Here is a 10339-nt window from a genome sequence, read left to right on the forward strand (position 1 = left end):
CACATATCCCATTCCCATTCTGGAAGAGGCCTCCACCCCTACCTCACGGGCTCTGTCAGTGCGCCTCAATTCCACAGCCCTCTTGCACAAGTAAGTGCGCCATGAGTTCCGCCATTGTCTCTCGTGAACCCTCGGCTGCATTACTAGCAAGAACAGGCAAGAATCTGAGCCTGGTTTTTTCAAATGAGGAAACTCAGGTTTGGAGAGGTTAAGAAAGCCTTCTTGCTAAAGGTTGAGGCTGGGTTGGGGAGCAACCCGAGGCTTCTGTACTCCCAGTCCAGAGTACTTTTCCCATCTGGAGTCCAACATCACCTCCCAAAAGCCTTGCATGCTCAGCATATCCCACAGGCACAAACAGAATCCATCCTTACAAGAGTTTTCTCACACTTGGAGTTATTTCTCTCCTTTGACTCCCCATCCTCCCAGCCCAGCTCGGTTCGCCATTGCCAAGGCCCCACCACCCACCCACCTTTTCATCAGAAGAGTGAGCAAGCCCCCTACCTGTGCGGTTCATGTACTCGGCACCGGGCTGGGCTCTGGATGATGCCCGTGTTTCGAGGGTTTAGGGTCGTGTGTGGAGAAGAGCCAGCAGGGTACTGCTGCAGCTATAGACGGTCACTCTTGGTGCAGTCTCCCTCAACAAATGAATGCAGCCTAGAACTGTTCAACTTTATTTAGGGGAATGTGATCACGTGGACGCACCCACGAACAGAGAAACGTGGCAAATGAAATCATGTCACCACATCTCAATCACCTCTGCTTGTCCCTCCCTCCTTACTACTGCTAGTCCACAAGCCGCGCACCAGCTTCAAGTTGGGGAGTGGGAGGAGGAGATTTATTATAGGATTTTCCCCTTAGGAAGTGAAGAGACAAGCTGAGATGCAGGCAAGAACAAGTTGCCCAGCTCTGGGCTCTGGAGAGGTGCACCCCATCTGAGTGTACCTTAACCACAGGAGCCCTGGCTTTATTCATCATTTTGTCCTGGTGCCTAGGACAGCACAGAGGAGGTACTAGGTAAATAATGGTTGGATTGGAGGAAATTTACAGCAGAGGTGTCCTCTAGCTGGGAGCTCTGGGCCATTTCCCTTGTGATTCTTTGAGCCTATCACCAGCATCTTTGCTATCATGTACTTCTCTTCTACTCCAATCTTAACACAAACCACACACACCCAGAGATGTCTGTCCCCTTCTTGTTCCTCTTAGCATTGTCCAGTTCCTGAGGGATTCTGTGTTGGGATGCTGAAATAAGCAGGCTCAGGTGGAATGTGGCACCAGGGAAGCTCTTCACAGCCCTGAAAGTATTCTCTGCCCTCCTCTTTTTCCATCAGGCTAAGGACTGAGACAGAGACAGACCATCAAAATAGGAGCAGACCTAGGGTTTGAGGTCTAACTGTTTCAGATTACATAGGAACAACACACAGCTCAGACCAGAAGCCTCATTTCCTTCATTTTCTCACCTACTCAACAGAGTTCACTAATGCGTAAATTGTAAGGAGGTTTCGAACTTCATTGTCTCTAAGTAAAACAAACGATTGCCCCTGCAAAGATGCAAAGACAAGCCCCTAATTTAAAGAGACAGCTTTAGTTGATGAGCTTTCTCAATATAAAGGGGGAAAAGACCTTCTTGTCAAAGAGCTTCCTATTCTTTGATGGTACATTATGAACTATGAGAAAGCAACACTTTCTCTTTGTGTAATTGAGATGCTAAAGATTTGGAAGAGTAAGAAATTCCAAGTGTAATTCCATTCATTTGTCTACTGCTTATAAGGTCCAGCTGATGAAGGTGCAGATATATATAAACATTCCAAAGATCATTTGATTTCATACATTTATAAACCATAATCCTTTATCTGGAAGCCACCTTGGGGCCATGTCACTTATACACTTTCAAACTTAAATTTTCTGAGGCCACTGGAGACCCTCAGTTTTGAAAAGACTTCTATGGAGAGTGATTCTGAAGTCTCCTAAGACACTAATGCAATATTTAATGAACTTCATTTTTGTAAAAATTATTGCTGTGTCATAGTTACTGAATGTACCTGGCAAAGTTGGTTCACATAGCTGCTGCAATAGCCACAGGCAATGAACAGTGATGTAAAGAGACATAGACAGAGTCAGAAGACCCTGAGTTCTATCTAAATATAGTCCTACCAATAAAAACCATGACTTTGACCATCATGAAGTGATTTCGAAGAGATTAGACAGGAAGCAATAAAAAGTGAAATAATATGAGTTAAAACCATGGGCAACAAAATGACACACTGAAAAACAACGTGAAGTTAAAGGAGAGGAGAGGAGAATGACAATTGTACAATGAATTCTGAAAGCAAGCATTCATGTTATAGTTGATATGTGCATCAATCCATTCATTGTTTGAAATTTGCCTACAGTTTTATTATAGGTTATAAGCAACTTGGTGGTAGATTTCTTTTTTTTTTTATTTTACTCTGGTATAAAGTAAAAGTGAAGCCAACACATATTTTACATCTACATTTTATTAACCTTTCATTTGGTGATGGATGTGAGTAAACAGAAGTTCTATATCGCTCATTTAGTCATCAAGAGTGGGCAGCTGAATACACAGACAGGAACTCTGTTTAGCATCAGGCTTATAATGTCATGGTTTATTTCTTGGCTGGCAATATTTATCATGAAGATAAGAAAAAGAAAAATACTCTATAATCATAGCATATGTAGCTGATATTTTAAGTACAGACTGTAACAAAATAAGGAAATATGTTGAAATGTAGGCATTGCATGTTTTTTAAAAGGGATAAAAAGAAAACCAAATCCCAAACAGCCAATTACCCCATGTTTCTTAAAGGCATTGACACCCAAGCTGAGACTTGATAAGGAGTTAGCCAGGGAAAGGGAAAGGGGAAAAGCATTTCAGGCAGAGTAAATGACTTGATATGTCTCCTATATTCCACTTAATCTATAGGCTGGCTCTTAATCAATCTCTGTCTCTCTTTCTGTCTTTGTCTCTTTTCTTCCCTCCGCACTACCTTGTAATTTATTTGTTGATGAAATCAGGTGTTTTGCCCTGTACCGTTCCCTACAGCCTGGATCTTGTATTCTCATGATAAGTTTAACATGTTCCTATGTCCTCTGCATTTCCTATAAATTTGTAGTTAAATTTAGAAGCTTGATTAGATTCAGGTTCAACTTTATGGTGGTATGTACTTTCATCAAGTGGCACCCAATATATAGTCATCTTTCTTTCTATGATGTTAGCTACCACTGATGATGAATGCCTAGATCAATTAGCTTATTAGGGCATGCAAAATTATTTTATTCAAGTTTTATCATTCCTTCTTCATTTGTTAGGTGGCAAACTTCTATAAATAAAACTTTTCTCATCCAATATTTAATTACCAATGGTATAACTCATTTAGGAAAAGCAGGATAAATGCTTGATTCTTCCTTTTAATTTGCCACATTTAATTTAAACATTTGATTTCTCTAATTAATTGAAGCTATGATCTTTATTATTCACTCTTTGTCCAGTGAGAGCCTCTTCACATTGGCTCCTGAGCCCTTTTGACACTATAGTAGTCATTGATAATTTCCTTACTATAGCATATGATATTTCAGGTACATTTTATAAATTTCCAGCCTCAGACTTGGAGTCATCCATTTCTCCAATGAGTCTCTCTTCCTTTTCATGGAAAATGATAGTTCAAGACCCCAAGAGAGTCTATAGCTTTAATGCAATCCTTATCACAATACCAATGACATTTTTCACAGACCTAGAAAAATAATTTCAAACTTTGTATGGAAACACAAAAGACCACTGAATAGCCACAACAATCTTGAGAAAGAACAGAGCTGGAGGAATCATACTCCCTGACTTTAGACTATGCTACAAAACTACAGAAATCAAAACAGTATGATACTGGCACAAAAGCAGACAAATAGATCAATGAAACAGAATAGAGAGAACAGAAATAAACCCATATGCTAAAGAGGCAAGAGTGTACAATGGAGAAAATACAGTATCTTCAATAAGTGTTGCTGGGAAAACTGGACAGCTACATGTAAAAGAGTGAAATTAGAACATTCTCTAACACCATATACAAAAATAAACTCAAAATTTATAAAAGACCTAACTGTAGGGTGGAAACCATAAAACTCCTAGAGGAAAACATAGGCAGAACACTCTGACATAAATTGTAGCAATATTTTTTTGGATCTGTCTCCTAAGGCAAAGGAAATAAAAGCAAAAATAAACAAATGGGGCCTAGTTAAACTTAAAAGCTTTGCATAGCAAAAGAAACCATCCATAAGACAAAAACACAATATATTGAATGGGAGAAAATATTTGCTAAAGATATGACTGATAATGGGTTACTAGCCAACATATATATACAGCTCATAGAATGCAATATCAAAGAAACAAACAACCCTATTAAAAGGTAGAAGAACTGAACAGATTTTTTTCCCAAGAAGACATGCAGATGGCCAACAGGCATGTAAAAAGATGCTCAACATCACTAATCATCAGGGAAATGCAAATTAAAACTACAGTGAGATATCATCTCACACCTGTCAGTCAAAAAAATACAAATAACAAATGTTGAGGATGTAGAGGAAAGGGAACACTGTTGGTGGGAATGTAAATTGGTGCAACCACTGTGGAAAACAGTATGGAGATTTTTCAAAAACCTAAAAATAGGACTACCATATGACCCAGCAATCCCACACCTAGGTATATATTCAAAAAAAAAAAAAAAGCACGAATTTGAAAAGATACATACACCCCAATGTTCATAACAGCTTTATTTACAATTGCCTAGATAGGGAAGCAACTTAAGTGTCCATTAACAAATGAATGGATAAAGAAGATTTGGTATGTTTGTGTATTTATACACACACACACACACACACACACACACACACACACACACCAGAATACTACACAGCTCTAAAAAAGAATGAAATTTTGCCATTTGCAACAACATGGATTGACTTGGAGGGTGTTGTGCTAGGTGAAATAAGCAGAGAGAAAAAGACAAATACTGTATGATATCACCTATATGTAGAATCTAAAATATACAACAAGTTAGTGAATATAACCAAAAAAAAAAATCGACTCAGAACAAACTAGTGTGGAGAAGGAATTGGGGAGGGGCAAGATAGGGGTAGGCAATTAAGAGGTACACATTATCATAATAAACTACAAGGATATATTGTACAACACAGGGAGTATAACTAATGTTTTATAATTACTCTAAATGCAGTATAAACTTTAACTTTAAAAATTGTGAATCACTGTATTGTACAACTGCAATTTATGTAATACTGTATAACAACTATACTTCAATAATAAAAAAGAAAAGACCACAACTTGGGTGCAAACAATGCTCACTGCTACTGGATAGATCATGGTTTCTGATAGTTTGCCATTATTGCAGTTCTATCTGATTTTTGGGTATATCTCAGCAGGGATTTAGAGTCAAATTACTTTCTGGTGAAGTCACTTGGAATAATTTTGTTCTGTAGGTTTTATTGCCAAATTCAATGCACATTTAGATTCTTATGATTATTTTATTTTAAACTTTCAGATTTTATTTTAAAATTTTTACATTTAATTTTGAATTATGATTATACAAAATTTTTACATAATCCAAATTCAAATCTACAAAAAAAAAAACTACCCTCAATCCCTGTACCCTCCACCCTATTCTCCCCTTCCATGTATTAGCACTCTTTTTTAAGATGTTATGAACCATTCTGTTATTAAGTTAAAAAATATAAACATCTATACATATGCTTATCTTATATCTTGTATCTTAATATATTATGATACATATCTATGTATAATACATAAAATATGTTATATATAACATATTCTATAACATATAATTAAAGCATAATAATACATTATTTGTTATATATATTATACATCTATATTTATATTCATGTTCCCTTGTTCTGAGATAAATGGTAGCATACTAGATGCAATATACTGCACCTTTTTTTTCTACTGAGCAGTATACATTGACAAGCACTTCATGGTAGCATGTAAGAATGCCCCTCATGTTTTTGTTTTATTTTGTTTTGTTTGACATCTGATAATACCGTGTTGCATGGATGTGATTTTAGATTTTCCCCAATATATTAGTTGAACAAGAGTATCTCAGTATGACTTTACTTTGCATTCACCTTTTTTGTGAATGAACAATGTTGAGCTAGATGCAGTCTTTTTTCTTTTAAACTGTTGATGTCTCTAGCCTATTTTTCTATAAGATTGTATTTCTTTTTGGTTTTGGAGTTTCTATTTTTTAATATTTTTTATTGATTTATAATCATTTTACAATGATGTGTCAAATTCCAGTGTAGAGCACAATTTTTCAGTTATACATGAACATATATATATATTCATTTCCACAATTTTTTTCTCTGTGAGCTACCATAAGAACTTGTATGTATTTCCCTGTGCTACACAGTATAATGTTGTTTATTTTTTCTACATTTTGAAATTCACTCTATCCCTTGACACCCCCGCACACCCTTGGCAAACACAAGTTTGTATTCTATGTCTAAGAGTCTGTTTCTGTTTTGTATTTGTGTTTTGTTTGTTTGTTTGTTTTTCTAGATTCCACTTATGAGTGATCATATATGGTATTTTTCTTTTTCTGGCTTACTTCACTTAACAATGACATTCTCGAGGAACATCCATGTTGCTGCAAATGGCATTATGTTGTCAGGTTTTATGGATGAATAGTATTCCATTGTATAAATATACCACTTCTTCTTTATCCAGTCATCTGTTGATGGACACTTAGGCTGTTTCCATGTCTTGGCTATTGTAAATAGTGCTGCTATGAACATTGGGGTGCACATGCCATTTTGAAGAAGGGTTCCTTCTGGATATATGCCCAGGAGCAGGATTCCTGGGTCATGTGGTAAGTCTATTCCTAGTCTTTTGAGGAATCTCCATACTGTTTTCCACAGTGACTGTACCAAACTGTATTCCCACCACAGTGTAGGAGGGTTCCCTTTTACCAACAGCCTCTCCAGTGTTTCTCATTCTGACTGGTGTGAGGTGATACCTCACTGGAGTTTGATTTGCATTTCTCTGATAATTAGAGATATTGAGCATTTTTCATGTGCCTATTGATCATTTGCACATCTTCCTTGGGAATTGCTTGTTTAGGTCTTATGCCCATTTTTGGATTGGGTTGTTTGTTTTATTCTTATTAAGTCATATGAGCTGCTTATATATTCTGGAGGTCAAGCCTTTGTCAGTTTCATTTGCAAAAATTTTCTTCCAATCCATAGATTGTCTTTTTGTTTCACTTATGGTTTCCTTTTCTGTGCAGAAGCTTGTAAGTTTCATTAGGTCCCATTTGTTTATTCTTGTTTTTATGCTATTGTTTGGATAGACATCCCTAGGGGAGCATTTTTCAGATGTATCTCTGATAATGTTTGGCCTATACTTTCTTCTAGGACGTTTATTGTATCATGTCTTATGTTTAAGTCATTGATTCATTTTGAGTTTATTTTTGTCCATTGTGTAAGGGAGTGTTGTAGCTTCATTGATTTACATGTTTCTATCCAGTTTTCCCAAAACCATTTGTTGAAAAGACTGTCTTTATTTCATTGTATATTCTTTCCTCCTATGTTGAAGATTAGTTGACCAAAAGTTTGTGGGTTCATTTCTGGGATCTCTATTCTGTCCATTGGTCCATATGTCTGTTTATGTACCAATACCATACTCTTTTGGTTACTGTAGCTCTATAGTATTGTCTGAAGTCTGGGAGAGTTATTCCTCCAGCCTCTTTTTCTCTTCAGTACTGCTTTAGCAATTCTAGGTCTTTGATGGTTCCATATAAATTTTATTATGATTTGTTCTAGTTCTGTGAAATATGTCCTGGGTAATTGGATAGGGATTGCATTAAATCTGTAGATTGCCTTGGGCTGTGTGACCATTTTAACAATATTGATTCTTCCAATCCAAGAGCATGGGATATCTTTCCATTTTTTAAAGTCTTCTTTAATTTCCTTCATCAATGGTTTATAGTTTTCTGTGTATAATTCTTTCTCTGCCTTGGTTAGATTTATTCCTAGGTATTTTATTACTTTGGGTGCTATTTTAAAGGGGATTGTTTCTTTGCTTTACTTTTCTGTTGATTCATCATTAGTGTAAAGAAATTAAACTGATTATTGAACATTAATTTTTTTAATTTTTTATTGATTTATAATCATTTTACAATGTTGTGTCAAATTCCAGTTTAGACACAATTTTTCAGTCATACATGAACATATATATATTCATTGTCACATTTTTTCTTTGTGAGCTACCATAAGATCTTGTGTATATTTCCCTATGCTATACAGTATAATCTTGTTTACCTATTCTACAATTTTGAGATCCCATCTATCCCTTCACACCCTGTGACCCCTTTGTAACCACAAGTTTGCATTCTATGTCTATGAGTATATTTCTGTTCTGTATTTATGTGTTTTTGTTGTTGTTGTTGTTTTTGTTTCTGTTTTAGATTCCAAATATGAGCGATCTCATATGGTATTTTTCTTTCTCTTTCTGGCTTGCTTCACTTAGAATGACATTCTCCAGGAGCATCCATGTTGCTGCAAATGGTGTTATGTTGTTGGTTTTTATGGCTGGGTAGTATTCCATTGTATAAATATATCACTACTTTATCCAGTCATCTGTTGATGGACATTAAGGCTGTTTCCATGTCTTGGCTATTGTAAATAGTGCTGCTGTGAACATTGGGGTGCAGGTGTCATTTTGAACTAGAGTTCCTTCTGGATATATGCCCATGAGCAGGTATCATGGGTTATACAGTAAGTCTATTCCTAGTGTTTTGAGGAATCTCCATACTGTTTTCCACAGTGGCTGCTCCAAACTGCATTCCAACTAGCAGTGTAGGAGGGTACCCTTTTTTTAACAACCTCTCCAGCATTTGTCATGTGTGGACTTTTGAATGATGGCCATTCTGACTGGTGTGAGGTGATACCTCATTGTAGTTTTGATTTGATTTTCTCAGATAATTAGTGATATAGAGCATTTTTTCATGTGCCTATTGATTATTTCTATTTCTTCCTTGGAGAATTGCTTGTTTTGGTCTTTTGCCCATTTTTGGATCGGGTTATTTGATTGTTTCTTATTAAGTCCTATGAGCTGGTTATATATTCTGTAGATCAAGCCTTTGTTGGTTTCATTTGCAAAAATTTTCTCCCATTCCGTAGGTTGTCTTTTTGTTTTACTTATGGTTTCCTTTGTTGTGCAGAAGAATGTAAGTTTCAATAGGTCCCATTTGTTTGTTCTTGCTTTCATTTCTATTGCTTGAGTAGACTCTTCTACAGGGACATTTTTCAGATGTATGTCAGATAATGTTTTGCCTATATTTTCTTCTAGGAGGTTTATTGAATCTTCCCTTATGTTTAAGTTTTTGATCCATTTTGAGTTTATTATTGTGTATGGTGTAAGGCAGTGTTCTAGCTTCATTGCTTTACATGACGCTGTCCAGTTTTCCCAACACCATTTGTTGAAAAGACTGTCTTTGTTCCATTGTATATTCTTGCCTCCTTTATCAAAGATTAGTTGACCAGAAGTTTGTGGGTTCATTTCTGGGCTCTCTATTCTGTTCCATTTGTCTATATGTCTGTGATTGTAACAATACCATACTGTTTTGATCACTGTAGCTCTATATATTGTCTGAAGTCTGGAAGAGTTATTCCTCCAGCCTCTTTCTTTCTCTTCAGTAATGTTTTGGCAATTCTAGGTCTTTGATGGTTCCATGTAAATTTTATTATGATTTGTTCTAGTTCTGTGAAATATGTCCTGGGTAATTCAATAGGGATTGCATTAAATCTGTAGATTGCCTTGGGCTGTGTGACCATTTTAACAATATTGATTCTTCCAATCCAAGAACATGGGATATCTTTCCATTTTTTAAAGTCCTCTTTAATTTCCTTCATCAATGGTTTATAGTTTTCTGTGTATAATTCTTTCTCTTCCTTGGTTAGATTTATTCCTACTTATTTTATTACTTTGGGTGCTTTTTTAAAGGGGATTGTTTCTTTATTTTCTTTTTCTGTCAATTCGTCATTAATGTAAAGAAATGCAAATGATTTTTGAACATTAATCTTGTAACCTGCTAACTTGCTGAATTCTTTGGTCAGCTCTAGTAGTTTTTGTGTGGACCTTTTAGGGTTTTCTATATATAGTAACATGTCATCAGCATATAGTGACACTTTCACCTCTTCTTTTCCAATTTGGATCCCTTTTATTTCTCTCTCTTGCCTGATTGCTGTGGCTAAGACTTCCATGACTATGTTGAATAGGAGTGGTGATAGTGGGTATCCT

This window comes from Camelus ferus, chromosome X (assembly GCF_009834535.1).
Source record: "Camelus ferus isolate YT-003-E chromosome X, BCGSAC_Cfer_1.0, whole genome shotgun sequence".
Taxonomy (NCBI): Eukaryota; Metazoa; Chordata; class Mammalia; order Artiodactyla; family Camelidae; genus Camelus; species Camelus ferus.